The sequence below is a fragment of the Equus quagga genome, chromosome 1 (genome assembly GCF_021613505.1).
Source record: "Equus quagga isolate Etosha38 chromosome 1, UCLA_HA_Equagga_1.0, whole genome shotgun sequence".
Taxonomy (NCBI): Eukaryota; Metazoa; Chordata; class Mammalia; order Perissodactyla; family Equidae; genus Equus; species Equus quagga.
In genome coordinates this window covers 21012340-21034467 of record NC_060267.1, presented here as the reverse complement: position 1 = coordinate 21034467, position 22128 = coordinate 21012340, and the positions used below count along the sequence as shown (strand labels likewise).

The following is a 22128-nucleotide window of genomic DNA, read 5'->3' as shown; positions in this document are numbered from 1 at the left end:
AGGACAAATGACTGGGTTTCATCATTAAATAAATTGTAAGGGGGAAAAAAAGAGATGAGAGGTCACTGAACCTACAGATTGAAACGGACTTAAGAGACATCAGCCAGTGAGTGTGTGAAGTCTGTTTGGATTAGGATTCAAACAAACTAAGGGGAAAACAAAAAAGAAGGAGACAGAGATATTTAAACACAGCCTGGATATTTGATAATATTAAGGAAATGTTGGTTTATTTAAGATGAGATAATATTTTAGTTATTCTTAAAGACTTTTATCTTTTTGAGATGCATACTGAATCATGTATGGATAAAATTATATGATGACTTGGATTTCCTAGGAAATAATCTAGTGATGATGGTGGTGGGGGTAGCAGCGAGGAAAGATGTGGGTATGGATGAAATGCAACAGATGAATACTGATAATTGTTGAACCTGGGTGAAGCTGGAGTTTCATTATACTATTCTCTGCTTTAGAATATGTTAGAAATTTTCTGTATTAGAAAGGTTTAAGTATCTTAGTTTAGAACTACTACATATATTTTTCTTGATATTCTTCCCAAAAGTTTGCAGAAGGATGATACTACAAATTCCTTCAGCCAACCAGAAACTTCTACTAACTAGCACTTTTGAGTTTTGCCATTATAGATGAAGTTAACAATAGTGAGCCTAAGGCACTCTGAAACATTGAAAGATTAAATTATGTTCAATAGAATTTTGATTTTAAAATAGATCTTGCTGTATTCTAATTCTCTGAAAATTGACGATCCAAGGCAGGTATAATTTCCTCTTAACTAGAACACCACATTCTCTAATCACGTAACAAAGAGTTTTTCCATATCCTTAGTTAGACAAGTGAGACTTTTGAGCAGAATTTCCATCTTTCGTACCTGTAAAATTTATGCATATCCATGTGCACATGTGCACCTTACTTAATTTTAAGGACATCTTTGTGGGGGGGGGGGGGGTTGTTGTTTTCAAACACTGGTACATATAGAGTTCCAATCACTGAACACAGAGTAATTATTTAAGATGTGGCCTCAGGAACAGGACGACACCAGAATCTGCATTTGACTGCAGCCTTTATCCCAATCCAATCTACCTTGCTGTTTATTGCAAGTATTGCTGTTCTGTTTGTAACTGCATGCTGTGGTCTAAACACATCATTTTCAGAAGTGTAATGCAAAACACAAAAGGGGTTTGTTTAGATACCAGTGTAACCAAAAAAAGCACTAATGGTTATGCCCTTGATTTGACTGAAGCCATGCTTCAGTAAAATATCAATCAATCTGTAGAATATCAGAAAACCTAATAATTTATATCACGTAGCTCAAACAACCAGTGAATTCATTAAAATTTTCACTTTTCTAAGGCTACAGGTTGTATTTGTAAATAGCTTCAAGGATGGATGACTCATCATGAGGCTATTTTAATCACTCTTTAAGCTAATATCTAGCATTTGCTCCCTTCTTTATAGAAATTCATCCATGATTTGATTACTTCTTACCAAAAATAAAATCTGTGCCAAACCACACATATTTCTATTACATCTAAGAAGGGAAGAGTCATTCTGTTTCAATCTGTTTGTGTTTAATCTCACTGGGTGGCCAACTGGAGAGTCTTTCCTCCTGGTTGAGAAGTATAGAGGGACCCTGTCCCTTCTTATGATAGCAATTAGGGTTGAGAGACACAGAGAAGCCTAAACATTCAAGTTTTGTGGTCTGCATCCTTCACTCAGACCATAATCCTGATAATTTTGTAAAGTCTGAAATCTCGTTTTTTAAAGTTCTCACTAGTAGTAAGCATATTCATGGTAGCCCAGCACAGTGCCAAGCACTTGACATGTATCAAATCAGTAATACCCTCACCTCTGGGATAGGTGTTATCATTATCCCCAGTTTACAAGTGACGCAACTGATGCTCAGAAAGACGGAGTAACTTACCTAGAGACCAAAGCTAGTGAAGGAGTGGCTGAGCCAGGACTCACCTCCATGGCTGACTGCAGAGCCTGGCTCCTAATGACATTCCATCACCTTTGGGCGCTTACTTTGTTTTGGACACTATTCCTAACAGGATCCCGATATTTAAGTCTTGGGACTGAACTGGAGAGCTCAGCACGGGAGCTGGGGCAAAGTGACCAGGTTTCATGGAGTGATTTCAATGGCGTGATTTCGCGTGGGGGGCAGGGGTTCCAGGCAGGAGAAATGGGATCAGAAGGTTGGCCTCAGGAACACCAAAACAGCTAGAGTCCACTTGAGCTCAAATGGAATGTTTGTTAGAGGCCGGCTGAGGCTGACCCTGCCTGCCAGGTTAAAGAGTTTGCACTTTATGGAATTCTGGTATAAAAAAATAATGGAAAGCATTGTATTTGTTTTCATTCTTCAAAGTGTAGTACTGCTATAGTATTACAAAATTGCTCGAAAGTAATTGTACAGCTAATGCTTGATTTTTGTCTATATTGATACAGTGCATGAAGCATTTGTATTTTATTTTTCCTTCAGAGAAACTCTAGTTCTTCTCTTTACAGACAAAGTTTAAAAAACAAACAAGCTCTCCAGTCACCCCTTAAGAAAGCAATGCCTGCAATGTTGGGAACCATAGTCTATGTGTTTACATTTCTTGTCACACCCCTCTAAGGACTGTCATCATTAGTCAAATAAGTAAACAGCACAATGTAAGAGGGGGAAACAAAGTCCAGTGGGCCTTTTGTTCAGTTTCCCCGTGGACAGCGAAGTATGCACTCCCTCACGATTACAGGCCTGAGTTATCTGCCCTCCCGCAGGCTGGGGGACCGTATGGTCCACACACAGGAGACAGGACCCAGAAGAACAGCGTGCAAAGCCACACGAGATATCCAAGGTTTACACAAAATAAAATAAATCATAAAGACAGCACAAATGATTCTATTCCATTTCGAAAGATTCAGAAAAGCAGATTTGTCTATAAAAGGAGTTATATGTTATTTTAGTTATGACGGTCATTCCTCTGTTTAGACTTTGGAACCAGCATCCCCTACCTGCCCTCCATCCTCTGGCAGGGCTTAGGATAATGAATATTTTTCTGGTAACAGAAATCATCAGAATGGAGACTTGGGGTGTACCCTCAGGTAGATGTGGGTCTAATCAGGGCTCTAGACTGATAGTTTTTGTTATTTTGTGAATTGACAATATGTCTTTGAAAGTCCCAAATGTAAAATTCTAAAAACTCAAAGGGATATTTACACTTTCAGAGAGTAGTGGATATGTTGTCCTCTCCTCCGCTTGGGGACCAGGGTAGGGTGGGGCGAGAGCTCTCCAATACATGCTGGCTGAAGGCAGGGACGCTCCCAACTCCTCTAGGGACTATTGAGAAGTGAGGCGCTTCGCTTAGCTAGGTATAGCCACTAGTGCCCAGGTTCCCCATGCTGGTGGGCATTTGGGTGAAGGATAACATCTTTGTTTTAAATAAAACCTGACTTTGGGGCTGCCTCATGGCTTAGTGGTTAAGTTCGGCATGCTCTGCTTCGGTGGCTCAAATTCGGTTCCCAGGTGTGGACCTACACTACTCATTGGTGGCCATGCTGTGATGGCGACCCACACACAACATAGAGGAAGACTGGTGTAGATATTAGCTCAGGGCAAATCTTCCTCAGCAAAAGCAAAACAAAGCAAAACAAAAAAAACTGACTTAAGCTCCTCCCACCAGTAGGTGTGGGTGAAAGGTCAGAGTAGTATAAAACTGACAGTCTCTTGAGAGTTGATAGCTACCTTAGGGCTAAAGATGCTCTTTTGATTTTGGGTGACCCCTGTCAAACCCTAGAATGACTTGCTGCCATTTCCAGCCATGCCTCTGTCCCGAAGTTGTCAGTAATGTGACTGAGCATAGACTGGGAGGGAATTCTCTATTGCAGAGGCATTGTTTTTATTAGTTTCAAGAAATCTGAGTTGTCCTACTAAGGGTGAAATCACAGGATAGATTATCATATGGGTGTGGAAATTTTAAAATGTGACCAATTTTATACTTTATCATCTAATTACACACTTTTCTCTGCCCTATTCCTTTTCTCCGTTCCAATCCTCAGGTGGCCTATCTTAAACGATGATGTAGTTTATCCATCCTTTTGCCCTATCACACACAAATGTCACTGTGAAGAGAAAAGCTTATTCAAATTTTGCCCTCACAATTTTCACCTTACCAAGTGCCCTCAGCATCTCTTTAAACCAACTGAAGCTCTAAATAAGTATGTCAATGGAGAGAAAAAAATATACCACTAAATATAGTCAAGCAACTGAAATACTACTTGCCAATAAAAAGGACCAAACTATTGATACAACAACTCAAATGGATCTCAAGAGCATCATGCTGAATAAAGAAAATCAGTCTCAAAAAGATCACATACAGTACAATTCCATTTATGTCACATTCTCAAAATGTCAAAAATCTAGAGATGGAAAACACCTGGTTGCCAGGAGTAGGGAGAAGGAGTGGGTGTAATTATAAGGGAGAGCTTTGTAGCGATGGAAGTCTTGTATCTTGGTTGTGGCGGTGTTTGCACAAATCTATGTATGTGATAAAGTGACATAGAAATGATACACACGTATTGTACCAATGCCAATTTCCTGCTTTTGATATTCTAAGAAAATCAGGTCCCATATAAGGATTGGAGGAAACTAGGTGAAAGGGATATGGGGCCTCTCTGCATTGCCTTTGTAACTTCCTATGACTCTATAATTACTTCAAAATAAAAAATTTAAATATATGTAAGTCAACCAACAGTATGAACTCATCTGCAGAGCAAGTGTAAACATAGCATAGAGACACACGCCAAAAATGTCTGATATTTTTTTAAAGTGTGCTGTTATTAAAGAATTGCATTGAAAAACAAGAAGGAATAAAATAGTGATGAAAAGTGTTCTCAGGACTATAATAAAATCGCTCCATTTATGTAGTGCTCTGAACCATCTGATTGCTTTTCAGGCATTCAGGAAGCAAGACTGGAAACACGAACCCTGTCAGGGAGCGCTTTAACAACCGAGGTCAGTTTGGTTATATTGTTTACAAGTACATTCTGCATTCAGGTACGGCATTCCTCCCATTTGGAAAAATTCCAGAAAATCAGACCATAGCAGGTGTAGCCCCAGGTAGCACGCAGCAAATGTTTCCTACAACAGCAAGGGCCACCGTAGCTTCTCTCCTTAATGAATCCCTCCCTCTTCCCACCTTGTTCACTTCTCCTTCCAAGTGCATGTCACTCCCTTGCCTGGTCTCTAGCAGAGTGGCAGCAACGCCAGCAAATCTGTGAGCGGCGCGGTGTCCTGAGCCAGTGGCTTCCCGCGGTCCTTCCCGCGCGCCACCACTCAGCTCACGCTCCTTGCGCCCCGGCGGCCGCGCAGGACGCGCTCGACGCGCTCGTCACCCGCGAGGCCCCAGCCACCAGCCACCGTGGGAGATGCTGCCGGGCGGCCGGCCTCAGGACCAACACGGCAAACAGAACAGCAGCCGGACCAGGTGTCGGCCAAAGTGGCCTCTTGGTGAATTACATCTTTTTTCTTAACATTTTTATAGTACCGTGAGTGTACCCAGTGTTATAAAATTATGCCAAAACAAAGAGCAAAGTCCTGGTTTGAGGAGTATGTGGTGTAAAAGGCGCAAACGACGCAAGGTAAAATGACAGGACAAACACAGGGTGGGGAGAAAAAGTTAGCAGTGGAAATTAAGTTAGAATCAACAAGACTTTCAATAGACCAAAAAATGGAAAGACTAAGTCAGGGCTCCCATTGCTCATAACAGAAAAATAAATAAAGATTTGCAATAATAGCGATAGTAATTGTCACATTTTTTGAGTGTTTCTTATGTGCCCTGCAATTATGTGCATTGAACCAATTCTGTAAGGTAGGTACTGTTATTATATCTAATTGGAAAACCAGGGCTTCTTTTAACTGTTTAACAGACACCCCTAGAGCTCACAAAGTGCCAAATGTGGTTCCAAATACTTTACACATATTAACTCATTTAATGCTCATAAAATCCTTATGAAGTAGGAACTATTCCCATCATTTTACAGATGAAGAGAAGCAGTCAGGTTAAGCGACCTGCTGAAGGTCACTTGGCTATAAAGTGGCAGGGCCAAAATTTGAATGCAGGAAGTCCAAATAAGACAGCAAAGAACTGAATGCAGGTAGCTCAGCTCTGAGGGCACTGGGATTCGTATCCACACAGCCTGACGCGCAAGCCTGAGTACTTCACGTGCAGCAATGCGTACTTCATACGCAGCAATGCATACTCAATAAATAATTTTAAAATATTTATACTATCAACAATGAACAAATTCACTTTGCAAAGGCTTTTAATATTGCAATGAAAAAATGTTCAGTTGAAGAATAAATACTGTTAAAAAAAAAAAAAGAAATAGGTTTCCCTTCCTTCATCCATTCAACAAACAAGCCTGAGTGTGTTATGTATGCTGGGTACTATGTGAGGCACCAGGGCGACTGCATGATCAAAAGAGAAAAATGAGAGAAAACGAGGGAACTGGAGTTGCTGTTCATTTTAATGATGAATACACAGTAGATTTATCAGGAGCCATAGCAGCAAATAGCCAACAGGAAATAAGGGAACTTTTCAGTCTTATTATACACGGAATGATGGTATTCTGAGCTGGACTGTCCTGCTTGAGTATTACATATTTAGTCCTTTTTTCATTCCCTCCCTTCTGCTTCCTTCATTTTAGTTACAACAGTTAGAGGAAAACACATTATCAAAGAACATTTAGTATAGACGTTTGTTAACATTTCAAATAATGCTTCGGGCGGCAGATAATAAATAACAGTTATCACATATTGAGTGCTTACTCTGTATCAATCATTAGCCTAAGCATTTTACATCTGTTAACTCATTTCATCCTCATAACAGTCTCACGAGGTAGATATTATTATGATCCTGATTTTATAGATAAAGAGATTGAAGCTCAGAAAGATTACAAAACTTGCTCAAGGATAATGCTAAAAAGTGGAGGATTTAATCTATGAACCGAAATTAGGTTTTGGATTATTTGTAATTTCATTTATCCTTTGAATTCCCTTCCTAATAGCAGTATGACTAAGAGTATTTTGCAAGTGTGGAAGTGGCATGCAGACCTCTGAGCCTAGAAAGACAAATTGGTATAAAAGATGCCTACAGAGAGAAGAGACATTAGCAGTTGAGTTTTCAAAGTCTAGTATCAAAAGCCAGAGTCTTGACTGGGAGAAACATCTACTTTGGAGATAGGAGGGTGACATTCCATTCCCCATCTCATCTTATTTTTGTGAAATACATTTTACTTCCTGACTACTCTGTAACACACTAATATAAAAAATAAAACCACTAAAAACTGATATAAAGAGAGAAATCCCCCCCTCCCCTGCTACCCTCCAAGAAAAACCTAGAAGAACATTTGTTTGGAAGTCTTTTTCGTGATGGTGTAGATTGTATCTATGCTAAAAGAGAAATGCCCCTTGAGAACAAGAAAAATAATTTGGTTTTCCCATACATGGGACGACAAAGTCTCGTCTTTCCATTTGAACACAGATTTTAAAACCCTAACAGTGTAAGGAGTCTAAACACTATAGGTTCACTGTTCTAGGGCCATAATAAAATGATAAAATAATAAAATGTATTGCTAATTCCTGGGTTCAGTCATTTTGTTCATAGTTCACTTCCGAAATCCAAGGGCCGGGTAGAGAGCTATGAGACACTTGCAGAGGGAATGTTTAAGGACCTCCCAGACCACACCTTCCACCTCCCAGACCACACCTCCGTCCCAGCCCCTTCTCTGGCATTCTTCACTTCCCAGTACTGAATGTCAGTTCCCAAAGTGGCTCCCACCTTCTCCTTCCTCTGTTCAGGCCGGTCTTTCTGTTGAGAATCCTCTCCCACTTTCTTCACTTCTTTGCCTGGCTAACTTTTACTTCTGCTTCAAAACCCAGCTCAGGCATCACCTGGTCTTGAAATGTTCTCTGACCCCTTTCCTAAGCCAGGTTCAGTGGCAGAGCGCTCAAATCTGATTTTTTCCTGGCCGTTAACATGCTGTTGGTGCAACTGTTTGCTTATTTATTCTTTCCCGTGCCAGACTAATTCATTTATTCGACAAACATTTCTTGAGCACCTAGTCTTTGCCCAGGACAGTGGTAGGATTTAGGAAGACAGGCATAAAAGAAACTCTTAATACAGTTTCTGGAAGATAATAAAACTCAATGATTGTTTGTGGAATGAATGAATGGAATTAGGTCATTACGAAAACAGTAAAGGAAGTCCAGGGGCAGATTAGCAGTCACATGAAAGTGATTCGGTTTTTTCCATTCTCCTATCTCTCAATCCTTCTCTGTTGTGTAACATCTTTCTAAGCTTCTCGTTTCCTTAAGTTTTTGTTCTCTAGTAGTCTTTCTCTCACTGCTCTCTTTACTAGAAGCAGGAACTTTGGCATAGGAGGGACATAGTTCTGATGCCAGAACTGTTGCTTACTAGCTGTGTGACCCTTGGTTCTTTCCTTAATTTCTCTGAGCGTTGATTTCCTCCTCTGTAAAATGAAGATAACAAACACCTGTAGTAGAGAGTCCTGTATGACGATGAAATGTGGTTCACATGTGTAAAGGGCTTAGCTCCAAGTCTGGCTCCGAGAGTCCTTCTTTTCTTTCCTTTGTCTCTTCCCTACTCCCACCCCTTATTGTCCCTACAAGATGTCATCAGGGCAGTAGTGGCAGGCAAGATGATTTCAGGTGATCCATGGAAGCACGTTTTTAAAAACTGTATTATTATTTTGACATACATTACAATATTTCACTAGTTATTAAACCCCATTAAACCTTTGATTTTATAAAAATCATTGCTTTGGATATATAAAAAGTAAAAAAAAGGAGTTTAAATTTTTAAAAATAGTTAGAAAATATTAGTAAGTCTGTCCAAGGGATAAGGGGGAAAAAAAGGAATAGATACCTGAAAACACTGCAGAAATGAACAAAGACAATGATACAGAAGAGAAATATTTAACACAGAAGTCTCCCAGGTGCTGTCCATTTTTTGCCCGCCCTCAGCATTTGATAAGCCGCCAGGTAACCATAGTTAGACAATGCATTTCTCAAATGTCACTGGATAGCAAATCCAGTCCTGGGCCTGCAAAGATTCAGTCTTAGCTGCAGGATCATGTCCTTGGCTTTCTTGGATAGGATTAGTCTGTAATAGACCAAGAAGTCAGCTTTGGGTCCCTAGAAGTCACCTGTCCAGTCCTGCCCATGACAAAGGGCAAAGTGAAAAAGAATTGCCCATTTACATTTGAGAATAATGAACACCCAAATAGAACTTCCAAAGACATTCTGTGTTTTCCACACTATGTATCTCCATTTCCTGATCTGTCAAATGGGTATAATAATAGAATCTATCTTATAAAGTTGTTACGAGCATCAAATGTTAACATCAAAGAAGCACTTAGTAACACATCAGGAATCTAATAACTGCTATTAATGTGTGAGCCATTATTATCGTTAATCTGGTAGCCACTGGCCTCCTGGGGCGCCTTCTCTGCGTACCCTGGCAGAAGAGCTCCCACCCCTGCAGCTGGGGAAGTTACTTAGCCCCTTATACCAGTCTTCCTGCTTTTTGATGTTTTGTGATAAAAATCAGCCCAAAAAAGCCTCCTGTCTCTGAACACATGATTTCAGTAATTTGGGAAGATCAGATATTCTCTTTAGCATCTCTGTCACAAACTTCTACCTGGAACATAGATTTTCTATAGATTGATTTTTCTAGAATTTGAAAGGGTATATCACACACACGTATTTCTTGTGTTCCATAAGAGAGAGTCCACCAATCTCACTGACTCCTTAGAGACGTGTTTGCAGTGCAGCGGGGACAAAAACAACAAGAACAAAAAACAAGAGGGGACTAATTTCCCCACCCCAGCTCCACAAAAAAGTTAAGGTCTGCCAAAGGCAAAGCTAAAGTTGGAACGAACCCCAGCTACAGCCCCAGCTCCCAGGCCCTGGAAATTGTGATCCAGGTGTAGGATGCTGTCTTTACAGCATGAGACAATTCAGGCCTCATGATTATGTCCGCGCTGCCTGGAAGCAACAAACAAACAAACAAAAAGAAAAAAAGAAGCAGCAGCTGAATATAGGAAACCAGGAAACTGAGAAAAAGGCCATCCATGGTGAAGTCCGCTGCCTCCTCTCCTTAAGGGTGAGAAGCTGTGCGACTCCCAACGGATAACAAAGCAAGCAGGTCCAGGAGCCCCGGGGTAGGGGGCGGCCGTGGGAAGTGGGCAGTCAGGGTCTGCTTACACCTCCAGGGCCGCTGCTACTTCCTTCATCTCTTTTTCTGGGAATCTGAGAGCCCCTTGAGACAGGTAGACATGTACCTTTCGCACTGAGAAACAGGTATCAAGAGTAAACGGTCCCCCTTCAGTGAAATCAAGCCCAGGTAGCTAAGGGCTCGGCGGAGGACTGCGGCTCGGGATCTCCCGGCCTCGCCAAGTCCCTCTAGGCCCCCAACCACTACCCCGCACTCCTCCGCACACGCCCTGGCACACCAGCGACTAACTCTCCCAGGCCTGGGTTCCCAGTTTAGTTCGTCCCCTTTCCTCCAACCAAGTCAGCAGCCCGGTTCTCCTCCCTGGGCTGGTCCCTGCGCGCATGGAAGGGACACTCTCCACCTCTCCCTGCTTGATCAGCAAAGGGAGCCCAGAAGACTCGCGAGTCCCCCCGCTCCGCGCCTCCACTCCAGCCCACGCCGACCCGGGGCGCAGAGCCCACCGGTGCCACCGCGAGACCAAGAGCCCCTCCCTGCGCGCCGCCCCCAGCGCGCGGCTGGCTCGTCCCTGCGCTCAGCTCTCTCCTCTCCCGGACTGGGGAGGCCCCCTGCGTACAGGATCCCTCCTCCCTTCTCTCCTCTTCTCTCCATTTTCCCTCCCACTCCCACCCTCTTGGGGTCTGGCCTCTTATGACTCTTCCCTTCTCCTCTCCTCCGTGGGCTTCTCCCCTCTTCTCCGACGCCCTCTCTCCCTTTCCCGGACTCCACTCGCCTTTCCGTTCCCCATTTCTGCGCTGCGCCTCCCTCTTTCCAGCGCGCCCCGCGCTTTCCAATCCGACGGCGCGGGACGCCTCCCTCGGAGCCAGGGGCTCAGTGTGCGAAGCCGCCCACCGCCCAGGGCAGAGGCCCCCCCAGACCCAGCAATGCTCTCGCCTTCCTCCTCTCCTGAAGGAGACTCCGCGGGGGATCCCCAGGCCGGAGCCCCCCACCCGAGGAACTGTGCCCCCCCACCCCCACCCAAGGAACTGTGCTGCCTCCTGGGTGGCCCAGCTGTCAAGGACAAGGGCTCTATTTTGAGTCCTGCACCCAGTGTCCCCACCTGGCCCAGGTCCCGCGCCTCGGGTAACACCTTGCCAGCAGAATCCCGAGCTGAGGCAGAGCCAGCTTCCGCAGCGGGGTCGAGTCCCCTCCACTAGGCAGGCGGCGCGGCCCCGGCGGTGGAAGCGGTCCCAGTACACCCAACTCGAAACCCAAGCGCCCAGGGAATCCCGGGGCCGCGGCCGGGGGTGCCCCAGCCACCCCCCTCCTGCCCCCCGGGAATAGGCTGCCTTGGCACAGCCACCTTTCCTTGCAAACGGAGTCACACATGAGCCTGCCCAGCCAGTCTCCCTTCCCTGCGTGTGCCCTGGTTTACTTAACTTGTAGTCAATCTGGTCACTAGCCTGCAATAACCCACCCAAACTGTGATCCTTTGGAAAATAGTAAGAATAACTGGGGACCATCAACAAGGTCTGATGAGCAGCAACGCCTAACCTAAGCCCCGGACAGTTGAAGGACTGCGCTGCACACGTGTGAGTGTCCCCGTGCGCGCGCACACACACGCAAACACCCATCCCGGCTGGGATCCAGCCACGAGTTTGCACATTGACACGTTTCTAAGTCCAACAGAAAATACGAAAAGTTTCACTCACCTGCCTCTTTTTCTACTCTCTTCCGATTAGGATCCAGGGGAAGTATCGGAAAAGGGTGGATAGACAGACCCTTCTTTCTTTTCTTTTCGCCTTCCTAAAGAGTGGAAATTTCCATCATGTGATAGGGGGCAGCATCCCCAGTGTCGCGTTTCCTGCGGACCCTCCCTTCCAGCCCAGCCACCAATCGTCAGGCGGCAACCTGAGATGTAAACGACAGCATCCTCCCAGGTGGGGCTGAGTTGTCCAGCTGTCCCTCAAGAGTGAAGCCTGGGAGCTGTAAGCCCCTGCTTCTCTTTCCTGGAGCCCCATAACACCGAAGATCTTGGTGTGAGTTGGTTGTTATTTTTCTTTTCTTTTTTTTTTGATGATTAACTTTCTTCCTTGGTCAAGGTTGTGTTTATTGGATCTGCCACACAGGCAGGAATGCAGGTTGATCTTCATTTTTTGGTCTGTAAAAGTGTCCATCTGGTTGGCGACTCTAAATTTCCTCCAGGTTTGGGGATGTCAAACCTGAACTTGACATAAAGGGAAAAAAGTAAACATTTGGGGAAGGGGTACAAATGAAAAACCTGTCATTCACAGTAAAAGTCACTTATGCAAGAGCGAAGCAGGGAATAAGCTGCTGGCGCTTAACTACGGGTAGGGGGCTTTTGTAGTAATTTTTTTCCCTAGGATTTCAGTTTAAGCATAATCCTCAGTATATATAAAGAAGGAATTAGGAAAAAATAAATAGCAGTATAATTTCAATTCTGGTTATTAAAGGCACTACCTACCATTCTAAGAAAAACTGTTTATATTAAAGCCATTTTCTGATGTTAACCAAAATTTTTGTTTCAAAGAAGGCCCACGTAACAAATATGTCCACAATCTCCTGTTTATTTAGTACTCATTTGTCGTTCTTTAGGGAAAAAAAAACTCTCCTACGGAGACCTGACCCCACAGTTTAGCAAACTCACCAGGCAACACAAATTCCTTTCTGAATTCTCGCATATCCAATTGAGCTTGATTCAGAATGGTAGGTCTCACTGTTTGTTCATACCATGAATACCCGGAACCTTCTCATTTTACAGTTCCCATTAACGAAAACACCAGCAGCAACTTACTACTCTAAGAAACAGGATAACACAACAAAAATCCACCTGGATGATGTATGATAACCAGGAACGTTAACAAAATACGACATTGATGTGCACATCCATGCATCAAATTGTACTAACACCATCCGACAAGGCAGATTCATTAGAAAGATGATGCAATAAATATCTTCCCAGGAGTTACTGTTTTGGAACTTAGAAAAACCAGATAAGAAGGAGTATATAAGAAATATTGTTTTATAAAAGCTGATTATCTCCCACTTGACCAAATATGGTATACCTCTTTAGTTTCTCATAACTAGAAGTTTCCATTTTGTGAAATTAGAATACATCTGAATAATTGTGAAGTCCCCTTAAGCTTGTTGAAACTAGATTATCTTTATACTACCACACTTCTCCATTGAATCTTATTTAATAAATATAAACATCTTTTAAGAAGCGAGTAAAGTGTCAAAATTGGTAAGCTTGAGAGAGAATTAGTGAGAGATCGAGATAGATAGATGTTTCTCTCTGCCTAACTTGAGATTCAGTAAAAGCAAAACCCAGGTATCTAAAATGAAAAGCCATTCCAGAGAAAGCACAAATGAAGATGGCATCAATGCAATTCTAAGCCGAAAACTAGTTGACTATGCAACTGCTCAACTTTTTAGTGAACTACTTATTTAATAAGTTCTTAGCATTTTATCTTAGCTAGTACAGAGAAGATCAAAAACAGCAGTTCATTGCCTAATTTATTAGAGAACTATGGGTTATTCATCTATATATGCTGTTAATATTAATCAGGTTATAGGTTGAGGTAAAATGAGTTGCATTCATCTATGAAGCAATGAAGTGCTGAGTAAAGTTCAAGTTTGTCAGCCTTCATAGCTATTGTACATCATTAGAGTTTTAGAAAAGCTCAAAGCAGCAATGTCTGGGTGGTGTGACACAGCTGACAACCATTATCTAACTTGCTACCGTCAAAAACTTGAGCTATTAACAGCTGTGCTGAATTGACTCAACACTCCTCAAGGGTTTGTTTTAAACTAGTGTGTGAAGGAATATGGAGCAGCTCTCACCGGCGATATGAATCTCTCTGCAGGACCACATCGAGAAACACATTTTCATTTATCGTCAGATGATTCGCTGACTCTGGAGCAGATCGCTTGAGTCCGAATCTCAGAGCTGCCACCTACCAGCTGTGCAAGCTTGGCCACCGTGACCACTTCAGTTCTTAGTGACTCAGTCTCTCCATCTGAAAAACAGAGCACGCTTCTTGAGACATTATTTTCGTGACTTATTTTCAGACAGTACTACACATTCGCCTAGTGATAGAGGAAAACAAAACGTTTGCAATCCAGAGAAAAGCTTAGAAAGCAGTTGGAATTTACTACCATTCTGACAAAGCTTGATCGATTGAGCTCTCCGCTCTGAAATTATATTGACACACTGCTCCTAGCAAGCGTTATTGGGTTTGTTGTGGATGCTTTTGTTTTAAGAAAAGTATGTATAAAAATATTCCCCAAGTATGTTCTTTTAACTCAAGCTAATACTTGAAAACAGAGTTCTACACTCCAATAAGTTTGGGAAACACCAAGTTAAAGTTATTGTGGGGTTTCTCAGAGGTTTTAATCAGTCTCTCTAAGTTGGGATGGAATGTGCAGTATTTCTCTATGATCATGAGCCCTTTTCACAGGAACATCTCTAATGATCCAGAGAACAGCCATTACTAAATTTTAGCATAAATGAATGCCTTAGGAAGAAAATAGAACATTATTATTCAAGCAACATACATAGGAAGTTTCTTGTTTTCCATAATATCCTTGCAAAGTTTGATAGCGGTGATGTTAGTAGGCTTTTGTATAAATTTTTTCTTTGATAGTACACTTTTAACATAGATTATTTTTCCAATTAGTAATTATTATAAATAGTAAAATGACTTTAGGTTACAAAACACCTTGACATATGTTATGCCACTTGATACTAAAATAAGCCAATCATGTAGGTATTATTATTTTCCCTATTCAGTGAGAGGGGAAAGTGGAGTTCAGAGAGGTTAAATGACTTCTCCAAAGACACAGAGCCAATAAATGACAGACTGGAGCATGAACCAGGTTTTCTGGCTTCAAATGCAATGTCTCCCCTTCCACAGCTCACCTCCCTTTTCTTCTGAGCATTTTCTACTTCTTTTTTTTTTTTTTAGGAAGATTAGCCCTGAGCTAACTACTGCCAATCCTCCTCTTTTTGCTGAGGAAGACTGACTCTGAGCTAACATCCATGCCCATCTTCCTCTACTGTATATGTGGGATGCCTACCGCAGCATGGTGTGCCAAGCGGTGCCATGTCTGCACCAGGGATCTGAACTGGCGAACCCTGGGCCACCGAGAAGCAGAACGTGCAAACTTAACCACTGCGCCACCGGGCCGGCCCCTGAGCATTTTCTTTACTAAAGCTGATTACTGTTTTCCTGCCTACAAAGTAGCCAACCCTACAATGCAGCATAGTTAGCCATAAAATTATGATTTTTAAAATAATTACTATAAAAGTAATGATCTCTTTATCATAATTACATGAACCTCTATAAACTTCTAATGTCAGTATAATGATTTTCTTTTCTATGAATTTGAATTTGATTTAAGTGAGAAACTGAGTAATACCATGACTTACATTTATGGTTGGGTTTCTTTAGAGTCGTGCTCCCTAAATGGGCTACTATTTCCTACTGGTAGGAAGAAGATACTCGAGTAGATCGCTCACTGTCTCGGTTTCACACATGATGAAACAACTAGATACTGGGTCTCAAAACTAAAATATCAAGGAAGATCTAGGATCTTAGAAGATCCAACTCAGTGTCCAACATTGGGACGTGAGGCCTGGACTCTGAGCTCCTCTCCGGGGGGTGAAGAGGGGGAGCAGAGCCCACGCTGCGCCTGGATGGAGCTCAGAGAGGAGAAGGTGTATCACGTGGTCAGCGTTCAACACCCAGCTCCAGGGAGGTCGGCTTTTGTCTCTCTAGTCTGGAAATGGCACTATATGCACACAGCTGACCAGTCATATCCACCTGCCTTTCCCAGCTTGGTGCTCACAGCACTGGTCAACTACGCCCCTCTATGCAGCCCGTGTTCTAAACCCTTACTGTCCCCAGCTCCCTAGTGCCACGGTCTTTCATACCTTAGTGCTTTTGAACACACTGTCCCCACTTCCTGGAAGCCCTGGCTCCTGACTCTGCCTGTCAACTTCACCTTTTACTCATCGTTCAAGCCCCAGCTCATGTGTCGCCACTTAAGTGAATGAAACCTTCCCCAGCTCCTCCAGCTATTTTTTTTTCTTGGTAGGTGGGGAGCATGGGGTGATTGGGAAGTTTGAAGAACGGTGGAAAAGAGAACCAGCATGTTTGGGGCATGGAATTTAGTCCTTACTGCCTGTGAGGTGGGTGTATTTATCTCTACTTTTCAGATGAGAGCACAGAGAGTGATTGAGTTAAGTGGCTTGATTAGGACTCGGGTGTATGTGATTCCAAAGCTCTTCCCATCCAGTCCCATCAGGAGACTTGCCCTCATTTGGGTTCCAGAAGCACATGATAATACACTGTTTTGGCCCCCACCAGACTTCGTGCCCCTTAGCAGCCAGTCCTGTTCGTTCTTATCTGTTCCTGGCATTTGCCGTGGCATTTGGCACATAGGTACTTAGTAGACACGTGCTGAATGAGTGAATGAACAAATGAAGAATGCCCCTATTATTTGCATATTTTAACAAACACTATCTGTGCCTGAGTTATTTGTTAAATAAAGTTACCTGTGATTTATCCCTAATGATATTTTGTATCTTGTATTTTCTTTCTCTAAAGTGAAGAGGCACCGTGATTAGGTGGCCAATTATAATCTCGGTGCCTAGAGAGACAGTCTGTGACTGAGTCTGCCTGGCTACCAGCTACTCTGACCGGCTTTGCACAACTGGTGTTTGAACAGAGACTGACGTTGATCTGATATTGCCAGGTAACGCAATAGCATGGCAGCTTTCAGAAAATGATATTAAATTACTGTAAAAGCACATTTTACCCTTTGTGATATTCCCTGAGAGTTAGAAACGTATTCATGTCCGTCTTAACTTCATATTTCCTTTATCTGGAAAAATAAAATGAAACCACTCATCACCAAAAACTAGACCTGTTCAATGAGAATGATCCCATTAAAAAAACGCGTGTGTATTTTCCAAAAGTACAAGAGGTAAAACATGTGACGTTAAACACCTTGTTTCTGATTTCTGGAACCAGACTCCCTGGGTTTGAATTCCAGCTCTAATACTTACTAGCTGACAAGTAGTTGTTGTTTATACAATAATTAGGCAAATTAACCTTTCTATGCTTCAATTTCCTCATCTGTAATGTGGGCATGACAATTGGGCCTATTCATAGAGTTGTTAAAAAAATTTCAATGAATTACTTAAGGCACTCAAACCATATATCCTTTTTCAAATGGAAAATGCTAATTATAGTCACATCATTTGTTAGTGAAAAATTCTTGTAATTACCCAAGCTTCATTCTATTCCCCTGGGCCTGTTTCCTCATCCTGAGTACAAGAGGACACACAATCTGATCCTCGGGTCCTGCAGGATCTTAACGTTTTGCCATTGCACAGCTTCTGGTGTTTACTTCTTCCCTGGTTGCCACAACAAAACTCTGGTTTCCTTTTATTTGCCTTCTAAAGAGATGGAGAACAGGAAACTATTATTAATCTATTTTCTAATTTTCACAAGACTGAGTCTAAAATAAAACAAAACTTACAAAGTCCATGAAAACATTAAATTTTAGTCCTCAAATGCAGGCGATGGATGGTGTGGAAGAGGTCAGGATTACGTGCTTATTTCTGCGCGGTCCTCCGAGGTTTGGCCGCTCCAGGCTGCGTGCTGCTTGGTTCTTTCTCATTGTGTAATAGGTTGTTTGCGTGGCTCCTCTTGACACTGTAAGTTCTGCAGCTGCCTTGTCAAAATGTATTTGCTGAAGAAATAAATGGAGGGATGGATGGGTAAATCAATTGATGCTTCTCTGTTTTTCAAGATGTTGAAAAATTGAGCAATAATTTTCTTAAAGGCAAGGATGGAGTTTTATCAAACAAAAACATTTCAGGTTAAAATACTGCTATGAAGAAGACTTTGGAATTTATTGGTTTTAAAATTATAACCCGGGTTTATGGGGGGCCCTGTTGCATTCCAGTCTGGAAGGGGGATTTTCCTAACCTACGTGGGACATTGGAGAAGTTGTCTTACTGAGGTTGTCTTCAGCATCAAGGGGGATGCTGCCTTCCATTCCTCTTGAGGGGCCAATGCTCTTCCAGCCCCTTCTCTGATGAGGGTTTCAGCAAGGTAGGAGGTCTGGGCCCTTCTCTTTCATGGCCATCCTACCTGATGAGCCTTCAGCAGCCTTCAAATGCAGGAGTATGTAGATATGCTAAATTCTGAAGAGTGAGATGCACCTCAGAAGGGTATTCCAATGTGGAAGTTTGAAGGCTGAAATTCTGACTAATTTTACTGCACAGAGGAAGACTGGCACGAAGCCTCTCGAATGCTGCCTTCACTTGAGATGTTTCTCCCTTCTGGAGTCCGCCTGCCCACAGGTAGCCTTCTAGTCAAATCTGGTGACCCCATCTCCTCCCGCAGGAAACCCAGTCCTGTCCACATGTGCTCACCCTCTGATTTAATGGCCATTTATTGGGTACCTGCTTAGTGGTAGGTGTTAGGGACAGAACCTTGGGTGAAAATAGACGTAATCCTTGTCGTTGTGGAGTTTATAGTTGGGTAGGAAGAAATATTTTAATCAAAGTGTGACACAAATAGGGGTTGGCCCCGTGGTGCAGCAGTTAAGTTCGCACGTTCTGCTTCGGGGGCCTGGGGTTCACCAGTTTGGATTCCGGCTACAGACCTATGCACCACTGCTTGGCGAGCCATGCTGTGGCAGGCGTCCCGCATATAAAGTAGAGGAAGATGGACATGGATGTTAGCTCAGGGCCAGTCTTCCTTAGCAAAAAAGAGGAGGATTGGCAGCAGATGTTAGCTCAGGGCTAAGCATCCTCAAAAAAAGTGTGAGACAAATAAATATAAAATGACAAAGACTGCAGAGAAGGAAGGATGCACTGGGCCTAAGGAAAGACTTCCCTGAGGAAATCACTCTTGAGGATGACTTTGAGGAAAGTTTTTGTTTCTTAAGATGGTAGCAACTTTAGCATATTTATATGCCCACAGGAAGCCCATGCCTGCAGTTGAGACAGGATATAAGCTCGTGCTCTTGAGGTGGCGGGAGGGGTGGACCCATCTCAAGTGGAGTGAGTACCTTAGGTAGCAAGACGGATTCCTCAGTTTCCCCTACTCACGCTCTCCAGAGGCAGACAAGCTCCTGTCTCCAAAATGAGATAAATGAGGGGCCCTGATCCCAGTTCTGTGTCTACCAGTGACAGTCATGGATTGGCTGGTCTGTGTTACTGGATCCCCTGTGATTCAACACATCTTGCAGAGACACACATTACTCATCTAGAGATAACCAGAGTTACCCTCCCTTTGCCTAATCCTTTAAGAATAACAGAGAACCCCACCCTACCCCTGATATAAAGCTTTTGACTCTTTCTCTGCCCCACCTTAGGCCAGCCACATTGCACTAAAGATCATAGTCCACTGGTTGTCAGTGGTTGTTTCCTTTGCTGTCTGCAGGAATGATCCAGTTTGATGGAGTCTTTTTGATATCAGAGCCTCTGCTGATGATCGAGGTCAGGGAGGGAGGAATCTGTTAGCTCAACTTGCCACAAGGAGTTCAGAGGAGAAGAAGATTCTGCTTCTTAAAGGCTGGACTGTGAATTGGAGAGAGCCTCTGAGTAAGTCAGTAAAGAATGAGCCTCAAATGCGGGGACATTGAGTACCTCCATTTTGAGGAGGGTCTGGTAACTAAAACAGAGAGAGGTCCCTTTAAATCTTAAACAAACAGACAAAAGGTGTGAAAGTCAGTTTGAAACTGAGATTTACAGTCAGTCCTTGCATTTCTTCTTAAACTTATGTTGACATATTGCGGCACATAGTATGTTAGGAAAGATGTGTTGCAATATTTAATGTGTAAAGGACAAAGTCACACCTCAATCCTAGGTTCTGGGTTTTGTGTTTTTTACTGTAATCAGTTTTCATGCTAGCAGTTTAACTTATAACGTAAAGGGAAAAATTCCACCAGACAAATTTGGCCATCCCTTTTCAAAGGGATGAGCTAGTACACGAGTTTGTCAAGATGACCTTGACAATTGGTTTCCAAATATAAATTCCAAATCAAACTGAGTCTTCTGCTCGTAAACCTATTATTTTCTTAGCCTTGCTCTCACTTTAAAAGCATGCCACTACACGAGGTCCCCACTCTGTGCCTAAGCACACCCCTCTTTAGGTGGCCTTAGGTGGAAGAGTAAATTGGATGGAATGAGACTTTGGCACACAGTCCTACTTTCCCCATTGAGTGTCCTCTGGTCCCTGCATGCCTGTCCACAGTCCTATTTCCTACTTTTTGCAGGACGAGAAAGAGCTTTCTGTCTATAGGGAAGACAAATTCCCTACTTTGCTGCCTGGCGTAGCATCCCAATCTCCAAACACCCCATTGAAACTTAATGCCCTTTCTCTCATTTTGTCAGAAACTTGTTCTTCCTTAGCTATCAGCAGACTGAATATTTAGAGCATGCAGGGCTTTAGGTGTCTCCTAAACCCAAACCCGCAGAGGGTTACCTCCTCTGCTGGCTTGCAGAGTAAGCCCTGGAAAGAGATATGTTATGGCAGCCGCAGAGGCGTTCTGATATGAGAGAGGAGCCATCAGCCTTTCTGGAACTGACCTCAGCGCACAAGAAGAATGTTTGGCATCTGTCTAACGTGTCTTCAGCTTTCTCTTGCTCCATGGGAGGCGGGGTGTGTGCGTGGGGCGGGGTGTCCCAGTGCCCTCACACTCTCTTCCTTCTCCATATCAAAACTTGCTCAGAGGAAAAGGCTTGATAATCCCCCTGGCATTAAGGTGTGAGGATGTAAGCTACTATCTTTTGTTTATCAAGTGACAGTTTATTGGAAACTCACGTGCTGGATAATGTTTAAGACACAGAGAGACAAATTAGACATTCTCTGTTCTTAAGAATTTACCGTCCAGTGGAGGGGAGCAAACATGTGAAAACAATTACTTTAAATGAGAGTAATTGTTGGGATCGGGTAGAGCGTGGGTTGAGGAGCATGGATGGAGGAAGCAGCAGCCTCAGGGTTCCAGCTGGGACATGGGGTACAAAGCTCAGTACCCTCCCAAAAGCAACAGGGTGGCATTTAATGTTAATTATTCCTATTCTCTGCTGTTCGAAGGGGCCCTTTTTCCTGAAGATGTTTAAAATTAACAGAACAACAAAACAATCTTTTGGCCAAAGGACCTAGAACTTGTCATTGTGGAAATTCAGGTACCAGGAAGGGACGTGCTGTATCCTCGTAGCCTCCAGTCGCTGAGAGGTCTGTGCACGAGTCCACAGGGCCACTCTGGTTTGTGACAGAGTCATCTGGAGCACGGGTGAAGTAGAACCTCCCAGTCTCCTTTCTGGACAAGCTGATTCCATAATATCAGGCTGTGGCCGTTGAATCCGTATTGTAATCACATACCGCAGGTCATTTTAATGGGTGGCCAAGTTTGGAAACTATTGTGCTATCTCTTGAAATGCCTGAAATTATACCAGGTCAGGGCATGTCTGTTTTGAAAATCAGCTCTCGTCCTTCCCCAGGACCCTAACTTAGTGTCAGAGAATGACTTAGGCTCCAGACAGGCTGGGTTTTTTGTGTTTCAGTGTCCAAACCTGTTCCACGGATGCTTCTTGCTCTGGAACCCTGGTGCATGAACTTCAGTAGGATGGGGCCGAGCAGCATGGGACCTGGGACCAGATCAATGTTTTACAAAGCAGGGTCCCTGCATGGCCACCTGAATGAGAATTCCCCAGGGTACTTGTGAAAAATTCCCTGATCCCATTCCTGGCCTGTTGAATCAGGATCTCTGGAAAGGAGCAGGAATCCGCATATTGAACAGTTTCCTCAAGTGGTTCCTGTTCCTGCTAAGATTGAGTATGCCTAGACCAGGC

General features: G+C 43.3%; 1 protein-coding gene and 1 long non-coding RNA gene across 3 annotated transcripts in view; one reads left to right on the top strand and one right to left on the bottom strand.

The window, feature by feature from the left end:
- SLC38A4 (solute carrier family 38 member 4) overlaps positions 1-12048 on the bottom strand; it is a 70390-nt gene extending 58342 nt beyond the window's left edge. Inside the window, exon 1 of one of the 2 annotated variants that reach the window (XM_046644375.1) lies at positions 11942-12048. The gene's annotated coding sequence lies outside the window, so the exon portion shown is untranslated. The remainder of the gene's footprint in view (positions 1-11941) is intronic. The other variant, XM_046644385.1, reaches the window with a different exon arrangement.
- Positions 12049-12164: 116 nt separating this feature from the next.
- Positions 12165-17108, top strand: LOC124229257 (uncharacterized). Its single transcript, XR_006885840.1, has 3 exons — positions 12165-12268; positions 16350-16443; positions 16862-17108. It is a non-coding gene; the product is annotated as an uncharacterized LOC124229257 (long non-coding RNA).
- Positions 17109-22128: the final 5020 nt, after the last annotated feature.